General features: G+C 38.5%; 1 protein-coding gene across 9 annotated transcripts in view; it reads left to right on the plus strand.

Moving 5' to 3' along the window:
- Positions 1 to 23,424, plus strand: part of FNDC3B (fibronectin type III domain containing 3B) — a 358,227-nt gene that overhangs the window by 151,460 nt on the left and 183,343 nt on the right. Inside the window, exon 1 of one of the 9 annotated variants that reach the window (XM_033855479.2) lies at positions 11,838 to 11,859. The exons of the other annotated variants lie outside the window; for them this stretch is intronic. The gene's annotated coding sequence lies outside the window, so the exon portion shown is untranslated. Of the gene's footprint in view, positions 1 to 11,837; positions 11,860 to 23,424 lie in introns of those variants that run through there. 9 annotated transcript variants of the gene reach the window in all.

Below are 23,424 nucleotides of genomic sequence, written 5' to 3' on the forward strand. Positions count from 1 at the left end.
TTGGAATTTGTGTGGACAGATCCAGGTCATCCTTGTCCTTCTTTGTGCTTTTTAAGAAGTGAGACTTTCTGATTAGTGAGTCAGAATTTCTGTCGGATAGCTTTTAAGTTTGATGGTTTAAAAAAAAGATTTGTTACACAAAATTTAAGTTTATAATTTCCAATAAAAAAGGTAATGAAAATTGTACTCTTACTCTCAATTTTGTTATTAGAGGTTTACAATTACCATGTACTAAAGCCTGGAATTTCTCCTCTACTTTACAGATGCTTAAAAGACTCTGATTTTTATTTCTCTTTTGCTCTGTGTCATTAAAACATTTGTTTTAATTAATTATATGTCCAGTATGGTTATTAGAGAGAGAGCTTTGTCAGAATATGTGTCATTTTAACCTTCTGGTGGTTCAAATATAATTAAGTTGCTTTTTGGTCTTACTGACTGTTTGCATTGTAAGAAAATGCAATCTGTGTTTCGTCTTTGAATGACATTACATTTCTTTCAGGCTGGAGTGGTATTTTGTGCTTTCACTTATCCAAGTTTTGCTACTCTTGGATAGCAGTTTATGTGCCTGGTCTGTTAGTCTTTTTGACTAGATTACCCTTTTAATTATTACTGAATCCAAGTACCTTGTAAAATTATTACACCTTTATTCATTCTTACTGTATGCTAGGCACATGGCTAGGTGTATAACCTGCTTCTGATCTCCGTAATTACTTTAAGAGATAGGTGCTGTTATTTGAAATAGAAATAGAGGGATAGAAAATTTAATTTATCCAAAGTCAAGTAGCTGTTAAGGGATGGAGTGGAGATTTGAACCCAGGTCTTTATTAACCTCAAACCCCTGACTTTTAATTTCTGCTCTGCTGCCTCGTGCACTGTTCTTTGTATTCAGCTTGTATTAATGAGCACTGACCGTGCCTGGTTCTTTCTGCATGTTAAGAAGGACGGAAGAGTGGAACAACCAGAGCTGGGAGTAAATGGACAACAAAAGATTAAATACACATATAACATCACCAGAGGTGGTGATGGCTATGAAGAAAATACTGGGTAAGAGTAATGGAAGGAGTATGCTTTCTGGCAAAACTTTCAAAATATATATGTTGTTCTAGTCATTGGTTCTGCTTAAAGCCTAGGACAGTATGAAGAAAAGGCAAGAAAAAAGTAAATCAGACTTTCTATAAAGTTTCACATCCTACTGACAGATGGCTTGTCAGCCTATGCACTGGAAAGCCTAATTGTTTGTATAGCTCACAGGGGAGTGTGGCCAGGCAGGAGGTGAATGTGAAGGAGGTTGGGTTTAAATGTGGGAGCGCCAACATTCCAGTTATTCCAGAGTTACAATACCAGTCTTTCAGATAAGGGTTGTGAGGAATTATCTTCTGGGGCTTTCCTTTTCTGTAGGAAATACTGTTTTAAAACTGTTTCACCAAGAAGTGCTAATTAGCAAAGGTCTTTTCTTTTATCCCTTTTGATAATCCCCGCAAATGAACTTTTAAAGATTCAGAAGCAAGAGAAAAAGTAGACTAAGAACTCAAACATTAAGAATGTCGTGACAGTTTGGAAGCCAGTGTCCAAGCACTGAAAAATTATCTATAAAATTTCTTTTCAGGAGAGTAGATAAAAGCTATTACTGGGCTTCCCTGGTGGCACAGTGGTTGAGAGTCCGCCTGCCCATGCAGGGGACACGGGTTCGTGCCCCGGTCCGGGAAGATCCCACATGCAGCGAAGCGGCTGGGCCCGTGAACCATGGCTGCTGAGCCTGCGCGTCCGGAGCCTGTGCTCCGCAACGGGAGAGGCTACAACAGTGAGAGGCCCGCGTACCGCAAAAAAAAAAAAAAAAAAAAAAAGCTATTACTATTTGCCACTTTGAAGTTGTGTGTTTTTATGAATGACTACTGTCATGAACTTTGATCTAGCACTGAAGACCATAACAGCTTAGAAGAACCCACTGTTTGGTTCCTATCTAGTAGGTTCTTGTCAAGTTCATAACGTCTTCCACATGCACATAACCTTTTCATTTATAAAAGGTTGCAGAAAGGATTTCCCATTTCTTCCTACCAGGTGGAGTTAAAAAATGTCCTGCCCTCTTTCTGGTTCATTATCTTTCTTCCATTATACCCACGGATTGTCCTGATAGCCTAGAAATTGATTAAAATCAAGCAATCCAGATAGACATGGAAGACACCTAGTCCTGTGCAATCCTGTCTGAAGAATTCTTTGTGCTCTAAACCCAAGCATTTCTGTTTTCCTTCCTTTCATTCTTATTTTGGGGAAGGTTGAGACATTCAGTTCTTCTACAGAATGCATTTACTCTATTTTCAAGTGTTTAAAGATTGAATTCGTTCTTCCGAAGCAATCATTTCTTATTGAGATTTGAAAGAGAATGTTTTGATTTAAAAACTTATGAACAAAAGTTAATTTCTTTCTGTCTGCAATATGTCATGTTACTTTGTATCATTTTATTTAGAATATGTTTATCAGAGTAGCAGGAAAGTTTAACTGCTGTTGCCAGAAAACAGGCCAATGGATTCTGTGAACTTTGTATTGGTAATTTAATTCCTTACAAAGAAATAATTTGTCTAATGTAGTCACTGTGTTTTCTAATTACAAGGAAGTAATTATACTGCACTAATTTATTTTTTATAAATTTATTTTATTTATTTATTTTTGGCTGCATTGGGGTCCTTTTGCTGCGTGCGGGCTTTCTCTAGTTGCGGCAAGCGGGGGCTACTCTTCATTGTGGTGCATGGGCTTCTCACTGCGGTGACTTCTCTTGTTGCGGAGCATGGGCTCTAGGTGCGTGGGTTTCATTAGTTGTGGCACGCGGGCTCTAGAGCACAGGCTCAGTAGTTGTGGCGCACGAGCTTAGTTGCTCCGCGGCATGTGTGATCTTCCCGGACCAGGGCTCAAACCCGTGTCCCCTGCATTGGCAGGCGGATACTTAATCACTGTGCCACCAGGGAAGCCCTATCCTGCACTAATTTAATGTAGGTTTTGTTTGTTACCTCTCTTTAAAAAATTCAGTGCAGTAAGTGTATATCAAATTCTCACTGAATTGCTAGCTCTTGGGAGCTATCGCTGCTTTTGGAGACCATATCTTCTATTTTACTTAGTGTCTAAGATTTTAAAAGACAGGCAATAAAGAGGAGAGTGAATATAATTGACAAAAAGTGATTGCAGATGTTACAAGTCTCTGGAGATAGGCCAGAAGTGGAAGAGGGTGTTGAAAGCTGAAGTTAGGCTTTCAAAAGTTGCGAAGCTTAAAGAATGTCCATGAATTAAGCATTCTTGGAGTTACTTTCATCTCTCTCCTTTTCCAGCAGTGGAACTTTTTCTGTGATCCTTTTATACTATAGCTTTTAAATTTATGGAACCTGGAAAATAAATCATTGAGTTCATATACTGTCATCTGTTTCTTTTCGATGTCTAAGTAAGATTTAGGATTACATATGCTTTTCTCCTCACCTCCATGATAATATTTTTGTAAAAAAACTCCATATTTGGGATTTGAGCATTGTGGCAAAGTATTTCTAAAATTAGCATCTGAATGGCTAAAGGAGATGTGGCATGTGTGTGTGCATGTGTATATATACGTATATATATGTATGTATACACACACACACACACACAATGGAATACTCTCACCATTAAAAAGAAGGAAGTACTGCCATTTGCAGCAACATGGATGGACCTAGAGATTGCCATACTAAGTGAACTCAGACAAAGACAAATATCGTATATCACTTTTATGTGGAATCTAAAATATGATACAAATGAACTTATTTTACAAAAGAGAAACAGACTCACAGACGTAGAAAACAAATTTATGGTTACCAAAGGGGAAAGGGAGTGGGGGAGGGATAAATTAGGAATTTGGGATTAGCAGATACAAATTGCTCTATATAAAACAGATAACAAGGCCCTGCTGTACAGTGCAGGGAACTATATTCAATATCCTGTAATAAACCATGATGAAAAAGAATATGAAAAAGTATACATATATATGTATAACTGAGTCAGTTTGCTGTATACCAGAAACTAATAAATATTGTAAATCAACTATACTTCAATAATAAAAAAAAAAAGAAATGAGACCATGGAACGTGACCAACCCTACCTTATTTTCCAGGTGAAGAGACTAAGGCTCAGAGAAGCCACATAATTTGCCCAAGATCACACAGCACAGAGCTGACTGGAGCCCAGGTCCCGTCAGCCTCATATCACTGAGTCTTTGTGTGTGTGTGTGTGTGTGTGTGTGTATTGTTTTTAATCCTTGTTCTCACAAAATCACTTTTATGTCAGTATTTTGTATATATACTATTGTTGATATCAGTACGTTGGCATAGTCTGTGGGCTGTGGAAGTGTCTTAGAAGAAATTAAATTATATTTGCTTTGTGTGTGGCAAGTTATACTTTTGATCTCAAATAATCATCACTGTTAATGCCACAAGAAGTGATGTTATTATTGTCATTTTTGTCCTCATCATCATCCCCATTTTAGAGGCTGGAAGGCCTGAGTTTCTCAGTGCGTAAGCACGGTATTCAAGTGGTAGGTCTAGGTTTCAAATTCTTGTTTAACTTTCAAGTACTGTCTGTTTTGCAGCAAGGTAAATGAGGTTTCAGCTCTCCTACCAACTAGTTGATTGTGGCTCGCTGGAGTGCTGTGTGCAGGATCCAGAAATGGCCTCTGGGCCCAGTGGGAAAGGTGCAGTGCTCGGTGATGTTTACCCCAACCTTGGAATGGGTTTGGAGGTGGCATATGTGACATAAACTGTCAGACCTGTTTCTCCTAAGTGTAGCAAGCTGATTCTTAGTTTCACAGGATAGGAAACACAGTTTTAAGTTTACATGGGAAAATGGAGTTAGGGTTGGTGATCAGACGCTGGAAAACCAGCTCGTATTAACCGAATTCACAGAAGACTTTTTTTTTCCCCCTCTGCTTTATTTTTATTTATTTAATAGCTCTTTATTGGAGTATAATTGCTTCACAATACTGTGTTAGTTTCTGTTGTAGAGCAAAGCGAATCAGCCATATGCATACACATGTCCCCATATCCCCTCCCTCTTGAGCCTCCTTCCCACCCTCCCTATCCCATCCCTCTAGGTCATTGCAAAGCACCCAGCTGATCTCCCTGTGCTGTGCTGCTGCTTCCCACCAGCCAACTATTTTACATCACAGAAGACTTTTATAAGCACTAATACCAATTCAGTAATTTGCTTTCTGTTGCTTGGTATACTTACATGTATTTATTTAGGGAGGATTGATTCTATAGATAACTTATTTCCTATTTTATTTTGACTATCTTGACCTCCAGTTACAGAGCATGAGGATTTTTGATCTCATTTTAATTTTGGAGATTTTCCCCATAAGGAGCCTGTAGCCTCTGGTGCACTTACTTTTGTAACGAGGACTTAATCACAGAGGTCTGGAACTATAAATTATTATTCACCCGGGTTGGCTGTATCAAATGCGATTCATTTCAGGCTGGAAAGAACAATGTCTTTAAAATATAAACTCAGATAATCATCTGAAAGAATTCATTATTTGAAATTTCAGTATCAAGAAAAATGCAGTTAATTTGCAAATAACTGTCTCAAATGTCTGCTTGTGATTGTCTATTAATTCCTCATTTCTGTCCTTCTGCCCTCTCTCTAAATCTGTAGTCTCGTGTTAACTGTGTTAAATGCTAGGCCCCAGTCTCTCTTTTCTCTGTCCTCTTTCTGTTTTTGCTGTCTCACTTCTTTTTGACTTGCACTATCATTTCTTTCCATATTTGGGTTGGTAATCTGAAGTATATTAAAAGGTATTGCAAAATACTTATCCTAATGCAGAGAATGAGGTCATATTACTAAATTTTTCATCGACTAATTACTTTGCGCTCTTTTTATTTTGTCTCGTACCCCGTAGTTCATTGTTGATTTGAAATCTTTTGGGCTCAGTGGTGTTTTCTGCTCCACGTGCTCCCTCGCATTTTGGTTGCTGGCTGGTGGCACTTTGTCTAGAATTAGGGAAGCCTGGGTTTGTCTGGCTTTGCTTGGCGTGGCATCTTTCTTTCTTCTCGTGCTGGCGCTCTGTGAGGAAAGGGAGGTGTTTTTGATGTCTAGAAATGGGACCTTGTGAGGAAACTGTAACAACTCAAGGTATCACCACAGAAGGAAGACCAATAAAAATTTTCAAAAATTGCATCAACTTTATAATAGTGGAAGTGCTCACACTGAAGTGTGAGTACAAAAAAAAATGGTTAATTATGGGTGAGCAAGCAAAATTTCAAAACCATGTTAACAAGTTAGCCCATTGTAGCATAGTACTGATTCACGCATTTCAACCAGCAGCCATTAGTGAGGTCCTGCTGTTTGCCACGTACTCCGGTAGGTACCTTGAGAGCTACAGAAATGTAAATATGTGATTCTTGTCTTGTATGACCTTACCTGTCATGCGAAATAAGACACGGACAGGAATGGTACTATACAATTAGGAATGAGATTATATGTCACTGTTGTAGATAATAGTCACATTTGATCATCAAACCTGTGTTTCTTTTGGAGTATTCTTTCACTAGGAAGGGTGAGAGAATTCCTTGGCGGTCCAGTGGTTAGGACTCAGCGCTTTCATTGCCAGGGGTCTGGGTTCGATCCCTAGTTGGGGAACTAAGATCCCCAAGCCACGTGGCGTGGCCAAAAAAAAAACAGGGAGGGAGACTGAGACACTCCTAAGATGAAGGTATAGCATTTGTGGAAAACATTCTGTTTGTATGAGTGCTAAGTAATCTTCGGTACAAGGGAGATGACTAGCGTTGCAAGTACTGTAAAATTAAATAGCTCATATAGCTCTTGTTTGCAAATTTAAGTATATTGTCCCCATCACAAACAGTGTCTCCGTGCTGTAGATTTGGAAAGTGGAATTTATGTAAATTCTGAATTTGTTTCTCTTCGTATATAGAACATTTATTAACCTTCTATAATGTGTGAGCAAATACATATATAAAAATTTGACTTTAAAAGCAAATTAACATTCTTTTGTTTAATAGACATTTTTTTTTTTGTGGTATGCGGGCCTCTCACTGTTGTGGCCTCTCCCGTTGCGAAGCACAGGCTCCGGACGCGCAGGCTCAGCGGCCATGGCTCACGGGCCCAGCCGCTCCGCAGCATGTGGGATCTTCCCAGACCGGGGCACGAACCCGTGTCCTCTGCATCGGCAGGTGGACTCTCAACCACTGCGCCACCAGGGAAGCCCTTAATAGACATTTTAATAAATTGAAAATTATTGTCATTTCTTTGTTAAATGGAATTTAAGAATGCTTTCATACACACTTCAAAGTTTTGTTTTCCATATTTGAATTATAACTTACTGCTTCTATATAATCATCTTCTTATCATGGTTAAAATTATACATGGTACTTTTCTGTTGGAAAGAATCCAATTGTGGCATAGGTCATATACCTAACTCCAAATTTCTTTAAAAAAATGAAAAAGAAGTATTAAGAGCATTAAGGATTGATTTAGAATTTGTATTTATGTTTGTAAGTATCTACTCATCTAGTCCAGCACTGAAGAGTCACATAAGAACTTAATTTCATAGGTGAATCACAAATAGCTTTAAAAATTTTTGTGTTTTTCTTGTTATCTTGGGCCTAAAGATTTAATGAGTTTAAATTATTTCTTTGGCCTCAACCCAGGTGGTTAGCCTAATTCTAATACCATGGTGAATGGTTACTGTGACTACCATGTTGCTAAGAAACCTGTTATGTTATCAAGTTGCCTTGGTGAAGCGATGGCTTCTTGGGCCTCCTCAGCCCTGCTGGGAGGTGGTTAATCAGAGCTACGAAGGATCTTAGAGAATTTGTTTCCCAGGTTATAACTAATTTTTCATCAGGAAAGGAAACAAAACTAGGTCTGTAAAAACTGACATAAAAGAAAGTCCAAGTTATTTTAAATTAAATTATGATCTTTAGTTATTCACAAAAATAGTTGTGATCCAAGATAAAAAGCTATTTTTGTAATAATTAAATTAGAACAGTTTGTGTATTGAATGGTATGTATTTCTCCCCCTCCTTAACTTTGCCTTCCATTTTTGTTTTCTTAGATTCTTGGAAGTGCATTTATAATATATAGATGAATATTTGAATTGAGATTGTGAGAGAAAAATATGTGTACAATTTTTCACTTGATATAAATTGCTCTTTGCTATGAAATGATTCAACATTTTATTTAAAAAAAAACTACACTATGTAACATTTTTTTTTAATGCACTAAGACTTGTTACTAGGTTAAGAATTTGATTCAGGGCAGAAACCTGGCTTTTGCTAGCTTTGCTTCATGGCAAAAGGTTTCCATCTTAGATAAGTTTGGCATCATTGCAGATTCTTAGAGCTCCACACATAAGTCAGCATAGTAGTGAAGAATCTGAGAAGTTGTGCTGTAAACTGTTTATCATTTTGGATAACTTAGGCTTCTTCCATATTATTTTCTTCCAATACCCACCTACATTTTGAGGTGCTTGTTTTCAGCAAATCAGGTTTTGATAAACCCTTTCTTGACTGTTGTCCATATGGAGAATATAGAAGGGGTTCTTGCCCATTTGACACCAGTTTTCTTAGAGTAGTACCAGTTAAATCACAAGCTGGCCTGCAGAGCTGGGGGGAGCAGTTCAGGGCATACAGGAGTTGGGTACAAGCAGTTAAGAGCCCAGGCTTGGATGTCAGACTGTCTGGGTTCATTTCTGAGTCTTCTGCCTCAAACTTTCTGACCTTAAATGAGTTAGGTAATGACTGTGATCCTAGATTTCCTCAACAGTAAAAGAGGGATGATAACAGTTTCTACCTCAAAGAGTTGTGAGGATTAAATGAGATTATGTGAAATGCTTAGGATGATTTCTGGCACTTATTGTGAACCTTCGTAAATGTACGATGTTAATTATCATAGAGGATATTTTTGGGGGACTATGAGAGTTTCTTCAAATCTTAAAAATTTAGGTAGTTGACATTTGACAAGGCCTCACCCAGAAAAGCTTTTAATTGCTAGGAAGAGTTTTCAGATTTAAACATTTTTATTTTATGTTACACTTTTTATAGCTTATTTCCATTTATTCTTTTTCCTTGAGTTTGGAGTTGGGCATTCTAGGTGTTGGCACCAACTCTTGTTCTCTCTGGGGCTTCAGTTTTCTAATCTGTAAAATGGAGGGGTGGAGGTGGGATTTGGTTGTCTCAAGTCATGCCTAGCTCTGTGATCTGAGCTCTGGGTGTGCATAGTGAGAGGTTCCATTTTGAACAGAAGGGGGTCTAGAGTTTGAGGACAGCCTGAAAATCTGAAAATCAGAATGGGCCACATGAATGATAGCAGCAAGAGCTCTCGGAGGCAGTAAGTAAGTGGACATTCTTTATGTTTGGGTTAAATATATGCTTTAAGCTATCATTTTACTCTTTTTAAAAAATAATTGCTTAAAATTTTGAAACAGCCTCAAACTTACAGAATTGTTGCAGATACAGTGCCACAAAATATCTTATGGCACTAGTTGGCTAAAACCAATTTATTTTTGGGAAATAATTTGAATGGTACAAAAACTTTGTATTTAAATAGTACAAATATAGCTTGAATACTAAAAAAAAAAAAAAAAAATCTCTGGAGCGTAAATTGGTCTCCTGATGTCCATCACTCCTGAATACCTTAGTTGTATTTTCCTTACAAACAAGGACATTCTCCTGCATAACAACACAAGCATCAAAATTAGGAATTTTGATGGTTGTGTTTTTATTATGTCCTGTCAGGAGGTCATGATTTTGATTTGTCCCATACTGATGATGATCATTTTGATCACTTGATTAAGGTGGTATCTGCCAGTCTTCTCCATTGTAGACTTCCTTATTTTCCCTTTGTAACTAATATTTTGTACTAATAAGTATCATTTTGATCACTTGATTAAGGTGGTATCTGCCAGTCTTCTTCTCCATTGTAGACTGTCTCATTTTCCCTTTGTAACTAGTAAGTATATTCTGTAGGGAGATATTTTAAAGTGATGGAAATAAATCAATATCAAAATGTCAATTCATTTATTTATTTATACTAATACAAATGCATGCTTTGGTTTGGATTCAATTTAGTGGGTTATAATCCATTACTAACATTATTTTGGTGCTCAAATAAAATCTCTTCCAGCCATCTTATGTATCCTTTTAATACATCCCCATCATTCTTTGAGTACTTCTTTTCTGGTACAAAAAGATGTTCCAGGCTCTTCTTGAAGTTTTCCTGCCTTAGTCCTCAATTAACCATTTCCTTAGGAAACCCTGGTTTCTTTTAGTAGAGAATGATATTTAGAATCCAAGATCTGGGTAGTACGTGGGGCCATTACTATTGGGGTTGTACCTCTCCAAGACTTTCAGTGGACAGAGCTGGAGAATACTTGAATTGTATATATGTACATACTTAACACACTCATATAGATATACATATGCATAAAAACACACATGAGTACACATTTTATATGTATTTCTACATCTTACTGTATATATTGAAATCTGTGAGTTTATACTGATACTTGTAATTCCAATCCAACACAAGGGTTCTCGTTTTCCTCACCATGTTTGTAAATCTCCCTTCTATTACAGTGAGAAGTCTGACTCCCTGTATATGTAACCAGCCTCACAGTGTTTCCCCTGCTTTACCCCTTTGGCTGATACCGCGTGTCAGACGGCCTCACTGCATGGACACCCTTCTTGCCCAATGCCAGGCTGCCACCATGAGTGATATCTTCTTGCACCTTATCTGTCTCCAGATCCCCATGCTAGGCCACCCTTTTAAGTGGCCTCTCCATGCTGGACTGCCTCCACACCTGGACATCCTCTTTACCCCACTCCAACTATCACTCCCCATGTCCAACTGACCCTCTAACCCTGGGATGCCTACCTTGTGGGGAGAGAACAGGAAGAGAAAGAAGTAAATGAAGAACTATTTTCATGTCTTTCACATGCCTAGTGAAGGAGTAGTAGCTGTTAGGAATATTTATTTATGATAACACTATTGTCCTAATCACATCAAGGAAAAAGTTACATATATAATTATTTTTGTCCTTTGGGTTGCGTTTAAACAAATGAATGCAGTGGTGTATGTGCCCACAATTCACTGGCTTAGTTTGGAGCATGAAACTGAGTAAAATGATCTTGTCGTCTGGAGAGAGGAGAGAGGAGCATTTGAAGAAGTGAATTTTCTTTTTCTCAAAAGTGCACCTGAGTACCTTGGACTTTATTTAATTTTTAGTGAAAGGGCTGTCTTTGTGGCAGTTGTTGCCAATATAGTTGCTGCCATATGCATATGTGGGCAGGAGGAAGTTGAATAGCACTTGCTAGCTAAAACCAACTTCTTAGTGAATTTATTTGAACAACGATTCATAATTTTTATGCTTATGATCTTATCCCTGTGTGGATGTTCGGGCCAGCCATGTTTTCAGAGCTCCCTGTTCCAGCCAGCCTCTCTAAGGGCTCCTACAGTGAAGTTCTGTTAGCGCTTCCATTGGAAACCTATCACAGGGCCGGGTTCTGGCCGAGTGCCCTTCTCAAGAAAGCCACAACCCCAGCGGGGAAAGCACAGGGTGGAGTTTTTCCACTCAGATCCTGGCAGCTCTCCAGAGGCTTCAGTGTCTGTGAGGTTTCTTCTCCTTCCTTTCTTACTTTAAAAAATACTGTAACACTACTACTTGGACATATTTGGGATGTAGGCTCTGTGTGTGTGTGTGAGTGAGTGAGAGAGAGGGGGAGTGGGGGTTGGAGGGCTAGAGGTGGGCCTTTTAGTTGGCTCCCCAGCAGTGCTCTCCTACCACTGGCTTTCTGCTGAGAGTGACCTCATGAGAAGTAGTGGCAGTACTATAAGGTAAGTCTGTACCTCTAGAGGATTTCCCCGTCATGGGCATTTTATTTCCCTGTGGTTGTCTGAGTAAGGCAATGGGAATCTCCTGCTGGGTCTTTAACCTCTTTTCTATAGCATTCTTTGTACAGATTGCTGACATATTGAGAGACAAAGTCATTCATATCAGTTCCTCACCCCCCAGCCTATGGAGTATTACAAAATGGTAGCTGTTTAACCTTCATGACTTTGTAGCGCCCAAAGCTGGACTTCAGATGTACAACAAATAATTTTTTAGTGTGAACATGTTCCTTGCAGTATTTGGAACAAATAATTGTGTATCTGAAATTCAAATTTAACTGAGTGTGACCTGAGTGTGTCTTTTATCTGGCAGCCCTACTTCATGAGTTCTTGCATGATGCAATAACTTGGACACATAGTATACTTAGAATAATATGTATGCATGATCAGTTTCTAAAAAATTGGCAGTCTTCACAAATAAACCCTTGAGTGGATGAAAATTTGAGGCTTGATCTTAACCCTCCTTAAAAGGCAACGGAATTGCAATTGAGCTGGCAAATCACATTTGTCAGGTTCTCGGACTAAGTTAAATCAGCCAGCTTGAGGTAGGAATTTGAAGTTACAGCATCCAGAATTTCTGATTACCTCTTTTTTCCCTCCTCCTCTTTAATGACTTTTCAGCTTATAGGTTAGAAATTTCAGCTACGCCTTCCCCTCATAAAAAGCCTCTTTTCTTTATTCATTTAAAAAGATAGCTATCTGAGGTTGTCTTTGTGCTTGTAGGAAAAAGAAAGAGTTTTATAACGTCTTCCGCCTTGCTTTGTCTTTTATTTGGTCAGTATTTCCTTTGGCATATTCTACAAGAAGACAGGAGAGCCCCGTGCAATACAAATAAAGTTCTCTCCCGCCCTCTGTGAGGGCAAGTGGTTATTAAGGAATTCTCCCAAACTGAACGATTTATTAGGTACCTTCCCAGATACCTTTCCCAGATAAAGAGTTTGTCGTATTATGACATCTTAAGATTGCCTTATTAACCCTTTGTTGCTGAATGAGCAGAGTCCTGGTGGGGCCCTTCTATCCTCAGCTCTGACATTTTCATCTTCCCCTGAGTCTGGTCCATGACCCCTGGAAGAGATTATTTGAAAGCACATTCATAAGTTGGCTCCACATTCATGATTTGGCTTAAATAGAATCAGGAGTTACTTGAGGCTTTTTACTGCTTTAGTGCAGGGTTGGCAAACTTTTTCTTGTAAAGGACAAGATAGTAAATATTTTGCTTTGCAGACATATGGTGTTTGATGCATATTCTTTATTTCTTTTACAACCTTTAAAAATGTGGAAACCATTTTTAGCTCCTAGGCTGTACAGAACCCGGCCATGGGCTGGCAGTAGTTTTCCTAAGAGTGTTTGCTCTCATAAGTGTGTTACGTGGAGAGTTCTCTGGGTTCTGAGATTTACCCTCCACTTCCAACTTATATAGAAGTGATGTTGGTGGGGAGATAAGGTAACAAATGAATACTTAGTAATAAGAATATGTTAGTGTTATAAGCTGTGGGGAATGTCATATCCTGGAGGACACTGCCCCCTCTTCCCTCAACCTTCCCTGTGACATGTTTTTATTGTCATACTCATATTTTTATTTGATTTCATACTTATACTAAGAACGATGGCAGAATTCTGTTAGCAGGTCTGTAGGAACAACTGGTCAAACAGCAAGTTTATGCCCACAGTGGGAGAAAGCAAAATAGGCCATGAGTTTGTCTTCTGTCTTTGTGGGGTTGTTTGTTGGTTTTACCCATGACAGAGAGGATTTGGTGAAAGTTTGGGTAGAACCAGATGTCCTAACGTGTCTTGCTGTCTTTCTGAAATGACAAGTTTTAAACTGCGTATTATTTTGAAACCTTATGGGGAGGAGGAGTATCATATTCACATACACTCCACAGGAAGTTGCTATTTGATTTGCTCTACCTTTTCTCTGACTTCCTGTGAAAGGTTATATTTGGTGTTCTTCCAGATTGCAGTGCTAACAACATCCATGATCCCAAAAGCACCTTAAGGGGATTGACAGCCCTTTAGATTCATCATACACTTCATACCTTTCCTGCTGCTGTTCTTGCTGATTGTATAAAGCCATTCAGTCACTCCTTGTCTATTATTATAAATAGAAATAGGTTTTTTTCCCATCACTTTTTTCCTCTAGACCTTTACAAATGATTTTTGGGCCCAAATGCAATTGTGAATAGACAGGCATAGCTTCTAGGAAAGCCGTTGGGACGCACTGAATTGTGACTGTTGGACAAAGGCATTCTGTTTAGAAGGCTTGTCCCAAAGTGGTGTTGGAGTCTGAAAGAAGGGCCGCCAGCGTCTGGTTGTTTCTGCTGTGAACTAATAGGGAAGCTGATGTTTGCTGAGTGGATGGCTGTGCTCACTGTCCAAACAGATCTCTGTTTGCCAACTGTGAACATATTGCTGCCTCTGTGGGGCACTCCATCATGCCTTGAATGGGTCCTCTTGTGTTCAGAATTTTCTGACTCAGAGAGATGGAGAGAAAAATATTTCTTTCAGAATTAAGCATTCACTGTAGCACCCATAGAGAGTCTCATCAGACCCTTAGAAACCAGGCGTGCACCAGAGATGCTTCTTAAGGAGAAGGAGAAAGGGGGTAGAGAAAAAAGGAAGAAAGCAAAAGACAGCCCTATTGAAATGCCTTGATTCTGGCCACTTGTGGCCAAGTTTTTATAAATAAACCAGGCTGCCTTTGTAAGCAGAAAGAATTGTGAGAATATTCCTGATTTCCCCTGAGCAAAATAAAACTTTCAGTACTGAGTTTCCAACTCATGGCTCATTTCTGTTCACTTCTACACATACACACCTCCCAAAGCATACAATGCATTCATAATATGTTACTAAATGGGTAATAGAGTTTCATTCTACCTGAATAATTCCTTAAGCAAAGGTTAATTGATATATAGGAGTTTTAATTACTTTATAAACTTTTTGTAGAGTTCCAAACTTATTCTATAAAATAAACTGGAATTTTTTTTGTCATTTTAGTCCCTTTATTGTGTCATTTTCTGCACTGAAGTCTGCTTTTTGGGCAAGATCTAGTATTAGCTGCATGAATTGAGGACACAGCTCATAGGACAAGGTTAGATATTCTTTGCAAATTACCTGTTCTATGTTTTAAGGTTTAGAAACCTGGGATGAGTGGTGGTGGGAGAGAACCAACAACATTGTCAATGCAACTAAACGAGTACATGGTACATCCAGGAAACATCCATTTGGGCCTAAGTTATTTGTCAAGTGCCTGTTAAACACTGGGCCACCTTTGCTTGGTATTGTGGGGGAAATGAAGAGGGTTTCTTGTATCTGATGGGAAGGACAGTGCTTTTATGAATGGAAATGTAGATCCCATGCAGCAGTAAATCTATGTTGCTTTCCCTCAGCCGATGAGAAACCAATATTGATTTGCCTAGTTGGAGTGAATGATTTTTTGACTTAACCTGATAGAAGGCTTGAAACCAGGATCATCACCCCATCCCAAGCTATGGCATTAACCATTTTTGTTGATGGATAGGTATTAATCATTTTTATTGTCTGGATATTGGTATTAATCATTTTTGTTGTTTGGATAATTTTATTTGTGATTACCTATACTCATAGAAAAATCTGAGTCTATTACCTTACTTGGTTAAAACTGGAATATAACAGGAGTAATAGGGACCGTTGGGATGGAGAGAAAATGGCAGCTGTGGCTGTGGTATAATAGTAATAATCCCAGCTGACCCATCAGGGAGCCAAGCACGTGTCAGGCATTCTTCCAAGAAGCATTTCACATCTACTAACTCACTTCTTCCTCTGGTAATCTTGTGAGATTGGTACTATTACCTTCTTTGTTTTGCAGATGAGGAAACTGAGGCATAGAGAGAGGTTTAGTAATATGCCTAGGATCACACAACTAGTAACTGGTAGAGCTGGGAATTGAATCTGGAAGAGTAAGGCCCAGTATCTATGCCACAACTACTCCTCTCTGGTTAGCTGGTAAATAAATCTGCATTCTCCTTCCAGAGTTTCAATTTATCTTTTATTTCTTGCAGTGTGTTTTGGAGAAGTGTTTAAAGTTACTCAAAATCCGAATTCTAGGAAGTAAGATCACTTCAGAAAGATAATATATTCTATAGATAAAGGAATTTGCCCTTCTCCGATATCTGTTTTTATCACAGAGAAAAGTTCCATGTTTAATTTGTTCCTTGGTAGTTACTATACATTGATTGAATTACATTGTGGTTTAGTAGGTAGGTGGGTAATAAATTTTGTTCAGCCCTTAATTGGCATTTTTATTTTAAATTTGAAGGTAATGAATCGTTAGCAAGTATCTTAATGTAAAATCAGGGTATTTATATATTCTTGTATACTGTATATGAAAAATGAAAAGTAGATATATAAATTATTCAACCATTTATTTCTTATAATGTGATGAGGGAAAGAAAAAGAATAAGGATAAGGCTTGGAAAGAGTGTTTTTAGACTAATTTTTACCACTGTAAGGTAATATGACGATTGGCGGCATAATTAGTTTTTCTCAAGGGACTGTAGGGCTGATTGAAATTGGCCAGTTTAAGATGATTTTTTTAGGAGTTATATTTATTGCAGCTCATGAATGCTATGTTTAGTAGTTACTGGTCATTTGAAATGGTGCACCAAGTGAAGGGGAGGTCATATGGCTCCTGAATAGGAGTCGAAATAGGGCATGAATAACATAAGGCAAGTTTTGTCATTCATTTCTGAGTCCATCAAAAAGGAAGTTCGTTTAGAAGTATATTCTACAGAGTATATTCCAGAAAAATCAGTTATTTAAAAAAAAAGCAGATCATACTGTACTGTGATGTTTTATGTAGTTTGTAAACCTATCCAGAAGTTTTAGAATTGAGTTTTCTCTAAAATGAGAATGTGTTCAAGTTTTTCTTCTTTAGAGAGAGAAATTATGACAGAAAAGAGTAGCTTAGCTTTCCACCTCTCCTGATTACTTACAGGACTCTTTGTTTTGGCCTTCGTTGCCTTTGCTAGTTTTGTTTATTTTGTATGTCTTGGGTCTATTTTGCCTGTTTGGGACCTGTTTTTGAGGGGCTCACAAACTCCCTACTAGAGCTCATTAGAGTGGTGACTTCACATCCACAAAGGTGGCCCCATCTTTCTGAATGACACCTACGATCACCACCTTAATATTCTAGCAGCTGCCATCCGGTAGTTTTCAGCAGTCCTTTCTGCCTGGTTTAGGATTAGTCTGTAAATTTCGGCTAAGATGTTAATTTGTGAGAAAACCTGGAGAAATTGGAAAACTTGTTTGGTGTTACTTTTGTTTAATATCCACTTAAATGTAGAAGTAACTTATAACATTTTAGCACTTGTTTCCCAGTCATTAAGAGTAAATCATTAAGAAACAATGAATATCAAATGAAAAATAGAATCTACAGGGGGAAAAAGGTAACTAAAGCGCCCTGTGGATCACGTTTGGCCACTTTCTACTTTTGTATACATACACTTCAGATTGTTAGGTTTCTGTTTGATAAGTTTTGATAGGCTAGACTCTTGCAGATGCATTCAATCATTTTGTGAGTAGTGGATTTAGTAAAATTAGGGCATTAAAAGATAACTAAATAAAACGTTATCAATAACACTAGTTCTTTTTCCAGGGTCTTTAGAGAGAAGATTTGCTTTTTTAACTTCCTGGTAAATCTCATCCTGTATAGCCCAGGTTAGGACCGTACATTGGCATTTAAGATCTTGACCTTTATTTCTTCCTTTCCTTTGGCTGACTTTTTTTTTTTTTGCGGTACGCGGGCCTCTCACTGTTGTGGCCTCTCCCGTTGCGGAGCGCAGGCCCTGGACGCGCAGTCTCAGCGGCCATGGCTCACGGGCCCAGCCGCTCCGCGGCACGTGGGATCCTCCTGGACTGGGGCACGAACCCGTGTCCCCTGCATCGGCAGGCGGACTGTCAACCACTGCACCACCAGGGAAGCCCCCTTTGGCTGACTTTAATAAGAATATTGTGAGGTGACCCTCTGGGATGAAGAAAACAGAGGGAGTGATGAAGCACAAATTAAAGGAATCTGGCGTTTCTCCGAACTAATGGCCAACAGCAGTAGTTAGAACTTTAATTACTATGCAGTCATAGTTTAGCTTGACATACCCTCCACTGTCAGAAGTGGCTTTTTCAAAACATGGATAATAATAGGTGAATTTGTCTTAAGCCCCTCCCCATGTAGCTTTCTTCCGGAGATGTGGGACTGGGGTGCAGGAAAGGTGGGAAGCAGATGGAGGAGACAGAATATAATTTATTCTTTTAAGCGGAAAGTGTTGTTTATTGGTTATTCCATTACAAGAATTAATGAGACTAAGGGGAATGTAGAACTCCTTAAAACATGGGATAAAGCAGTATTTTTCGTTACATTGAGAATGAGTTTTAGAAAACACATATATTTGTAAGACATTGCATTTTAATGCAAATCAGATGTATCGCCAAGTCCATGGGATGACCAGACCTTCCTAGGACTGTTTACGCTCAGTCTTTCCAGAGGTATCACACTTTTTTCGTTTGTTTTTGGCTGCATTGGGTCTTAGTTGCCACGTGTGGGATCTTTCGTTGCAGCGTGCGGGCTTCTCTCTATTTGTGGCGCCTGAGCTTCTCTCTAGTTGTGGCGTGCGGGCTCAGTAGTTGTGGCGCGAGGACTTCGTTGCCCCGCGGCATGTGGGATTTTAGTTCCCTAACCAGGGGTCGAGGCCCGTCCCCTGCATTGGAAGGTGGATTCTTAACCACTGGACCACCAGGGAAGTCCCTCAAACTTTTTTAAAGTAAATTTTTTTACTTTGCTAAACACTTGCCCTAAGAGTTCTGAACCAGTGGTTGTATGCCTTCAGGATATGAGGAAGCTAGAGATTCATGGCTGTTATCAGAAATTGTCTTCAGTCTTAGGTTTAATGCGTAGTGAGACTGCCAGTCTCTTGAAGGGGACAGTGACCTGCCTTTTTTTGTGAATTTTGAACATTTAAAGACTAAAACTTGGTTTATGTTTAACTGAAGTAAAGCAAATACATTAGTTACAGGAATACTGAGTTCAACTAACATTCAGTGAATTTGAATTTAAAGGAGAAAGGAGGGGGTAGGGTACATTAATTTCAGTGAACTACTCTGTAATTCCAAGTTGTAAGTTTTTGTGCAAGAAATGAATTTTGGTAGTTTCTGGGACATTAGACTTAAAGCTGGTTCTGGTTTTTTTTTTCTTCTTTAAATTTTTTAGCTATACATATACATATATCCCCATATCTCCTCCCTCTTGTGTCTCCCTCCCACCCTCCCTATCCCACCCCTCTAGGTGGTCACAGAGCGCGGAGCTGATCTCCCTGTGCTATGCGGCTGCTTCCCACTAGCTATCTATTTTACATTTCGTAGTGTATATATGTGCATGCCACTCTCTCACTTCGTCCCAGCTTGCCCTTCCCCTTCCCCTTGTCCTCAAGTCCATTCTCTACATCTGCGTCTTTATTCCTGTCCTGCCTCTATGTTCTTCATATCCGTTTTTTTCTTTAGATTCCATATATGTGTTACCATGCGGTATTTGTTTTTCTCCTTCTGACTTACTTCACTCTGTATGACACTGGCTTCACTCTAAAGCTGGCTCTTAATGATTGTTCCAAATCGTGTTGTTAATGGGAATTTTGTGCTTGTGCTCACAAACCTCTTAATCATCCACTGAGCCATTGGCTAGGTCTACAGATTGGGATTGTGAACGCTCTGATTTCCTTCAGTTTCTTCTCAGACTATCCCATATTTCATGAATTTTAAAAAACACTTTTCTGCTCCCATTTTAACATCTTTTGAATTGTCATGCGTCTTATACTTGATTGAATGTCAATTGAAGGCAACATTTTTTCTTTTTCAGTAGCATATGAAATTATGTTGTCTTATAGATGGTATCTTTGACTTGGTGAAATACGATATTTATAAAAATATGCCCCTATGCTACACATAATAAGATGCATCATTTGTTTTTCTTCTTCTTACTCTGTTGAGCCACAGTAGGGATTCTAGACTTTGGACCACTAATAAACGTAGATGAATTTAAATTTAATGTTTTGAATGGGTGATCCCTTTGGGAACCACATTAGTTGAGAGTTCTATAAGTTGTTATAAGCCCATAGCAATATGGTTGTACTGCTAACAGTCCTCATGAAAAACCTGAAGCGTGGGGTAAAATGAGAAACTGGGTTCTTCTCAAAAAAGGAAAATTCTGTTTTTTAAAATAATAAATTCACATAGAATCAAGAATCTGTGAGAAAACCTTTCCAGAATATTTCACAGATTATATTGGCACTTTCGAAAAAATTAATGAGATTTAGCTAAGTTGGAAGGTGGGCACAAACTGCTATTTTCATTCTTTTTCTTGGGGAGGAGAGCTGGGTAGGGAGTGATGGAATAAAGGCCATCAAAGTTATTGACATGTTTCAGTAAAATGGATCAGTATTATTAGGTTGCTTTAGGATTTAAGAAAACCTAAGTATTAATTTTTCGTAAGATCCTGCATTTTTGTAGTCCTCTTTAAAAAACTTTGTAGCCACATGCAAAAAATGAAAAGATTTGCTTATGAATACCCAAATGGGTATAAATGTTGAGAAGAATAAACTAAAGTTTTAGGGAAGAAAATGTTCTTTTAACTGGCTCAAGTGAGAGAAGTTTCAGCTGAGAAGTTACCTGCTTTTTAGATGTTTTACCCATGTGTAGAAATTTTGCTACTGACACATTTGCAAAAGTTGAGATTGAAAACGAGGAAGTATCTTGATCACAGACATGTCATTTAATGCCTAACTACTAACTATTCTGTTACAAAAACCTTTGGGTTAATGACAATGAGATTACTTCATATGAAGTGAACTTTATATTATGATTTCATTTGACAGTACACTCACATACACCTAAAAACATATAAACTATAGTATCTAAATGATTTCATATAATATCACATAAAAGATACTCATAGCATATAAATGTGAAGATATACATATTTAAGTAATGACTATAGTGCTGATTCTGATACCAGTGATCTCAATAACCTAGTATAATCCAGAATGCAAAAACAGTGAAATCATGATCTCTCTCAGGTTTGAACTTAGCAGTTCCCTGTTGTTTGGGCTTTGCCTAACGCCTGCAGTGAGTTGAGTTCTCAACTGCAGAGGCCCATGAGTCACCAAAGGCATGGAGCACTCAGGGATTCATCCTCATTGGTCAGCTGGCCTTGGTGTGGAGGAGAGGCCAGTGGTCTTATTTCTGTCTGAGCTTGACTGTGAATAGACCAGGGCAGTGATGATTCTCCACACCTTGTGCTTACAGAGTGATGGAGTGTAATGTTTTTATTTTATTTTTAAAAATATTTATTTATTTGGCTGTGTCGGGTCTTAGTTGCGGCACACGGGCCCTCTAGTTGTGGCGCACGGGCTCTAGAGCATGTGGGCTCAGTAGTTGTGGTGTGTGGGCCTAGTTGCCCCACGGCCTGTGGGATCTTAGTTCCCCGACCAAGGATCAAACCCGCGTCCCCTGCACTGGAAGGTGGGTTCTTAACCACTGGACCACCAGGGACGTCCCTAGTGTAATGTTTTTAGAACCTAAGAAGTTTTAAAAGGGCTATAGACAAGGTAGATTGTTAGGATGACCAATGGGGATGCAGTTAGAAGCCATGACAAAGAAGGAGAGGGTAAAGAAATCCCAAGTAGTTTTGTCTTTAGGAGGAGACCTGATGAGATTTAACTCTCCAGGTATCTGAAGTATTGTTTTATGGGATTGAGATTACGTTTAGTCTGTATGACTCTTAGGAATAGAATTCAGATTTCTGCTTATTAAAAAGGAAAACCCATTCTCAATTAAGATTCCTAAAAAATGGAATTTGCTGCGTTTTCAGAAGGTGAACTCTGTATTACTTGAAATATTCTGGCCACTTGCTAGAGATTTTGATCAGCAGTTCAAGCCTTAAGTAGGGAATTGGACTGAATGACCTTTAAGATGCTTGCCACCCCTAAGGGAATTTTGATTCTGTGATCTTGGCTGTCAACTAAAAACAGTTACAAAGATTTTATCAAATGTTCTCCCTGTTTGTTTATTTTTAGATGCATAGAGTTTCCTATTAAACTGTCACTGATGTCTTGTAATCATATAAATAAATATAATACTTGTATAGACTGCTTAATAGAATGCTTATTATTTTATATTATATAAAATTCTGTGATTATTTTGTTGTTGTCATGGAAGTATAATAGTAGCTTTATTATGACTAAAGCTGGAGGACTATTTTTAGCCAAATTATAGTCATCTTTGTTGATATATATTTAATTAAATACCCATCAATTGGATAAAATTTATGGAACTTGGCTGTCTCTTTTCCCTCTTCACTTTTAAGCATTGTGCTGAAATTAAGACTCAGCTAATTTGGCCTAAAGTAAGTACAAATGAGATGTGCTTCAAGGATCTTGAATGTGATTATTCTTTTCGCCCTTTTATTTATTTTATCGCATTCTTTCTAGGTCATTATTCCTCTGACTGATCCATAGTACATCTACATCGAAATCAATGGGGTGTATAATTGAGGGGTAAGGAAGGGAGAGCTGGTCAGCCTGTGAAAGAAAGCAGGTTCCAGAGGTCCTGGAAATCTACATTTTCAAAAGGCCCCAGAGATTCTAGTGTAACTCTCATTTGAGGCTCACAGCTGGAAGGATTTTAGAGATTGTCCACTAACAGCTCTTTCTAGAATCTGCAAGCATAGGCCTAAATGACACCATTGCTGCTGCTCTAGAAGGAAGCATGGAAATCATCATGTTCCTTTTCTTTTACATTGCATTCGAGGCAGTTATTAACATGCACAGTTAAGTGACTTACCCAAGGCCTTGTGGATTGGATCCCATATCTCCACTGAGCTTCAGTTGGTTTCCACAGGGTAGGTTGAAGAGAAGAGTTTTTAAAAATACCGCTTGAAAGCTGAAATGGATCATTGACCAGCCTCTAGATTCCTGTGATGCTTTTTTTGCATTGCTATTTTGAATATCATGCGTGTACTCTCACCACAGACCTTTTAATGTGTCACACTGAATTGGAAACCAATTCAGTAGAGATTAATTGGGGCCAAATATTTTCTGGGTGTGATTTTTATGCCTGGTTTGAGGTTTTCTCCCCAGTCCACCAGATTATTTCCTCCTTCTGTGTTTTGGTTTTTTTTCTTTTTCCTTCTTGTATATTCAGTATATGTCTAGTTCCTCCTCTCTTTTCTACGAGAATGTCATCTTGCTGCCCCAAACCTTTCTTTCTTCTTCTTATCAGATCTTCACTTTGTTCTAGCAACACATTACCTAACAGACCTGACCTCATATCTGTGACCAGGAAATTTTTAATCAAATATTTTGACACTGTTTTACTCTTCTAAAAGTGAAGGTGATCACTTGGTAAGTATGAGGCTTAAGGTATGGACTTCAGGCCATGTGCACATGCGGATTATTTCATAGGTGATGTCAGAGGGAAGAGAAGTCACAAAAC

Source organism: Tursiops truncatus, chromosome 4 (assembly GCF_011762595.2).
Source record: "Tursiops truncatus isolate mTurTru1 chromosome 4, mTurTru1.mat.Y, whole genome shotgun sequence".
Taxonomy (NCBI): domain Eukaryota; kingdom Metazoa; phylum Chordata; class Mammalia; order Artiodactyla; family Delphinidae; genus Tursiops; species Tursiops truncatus.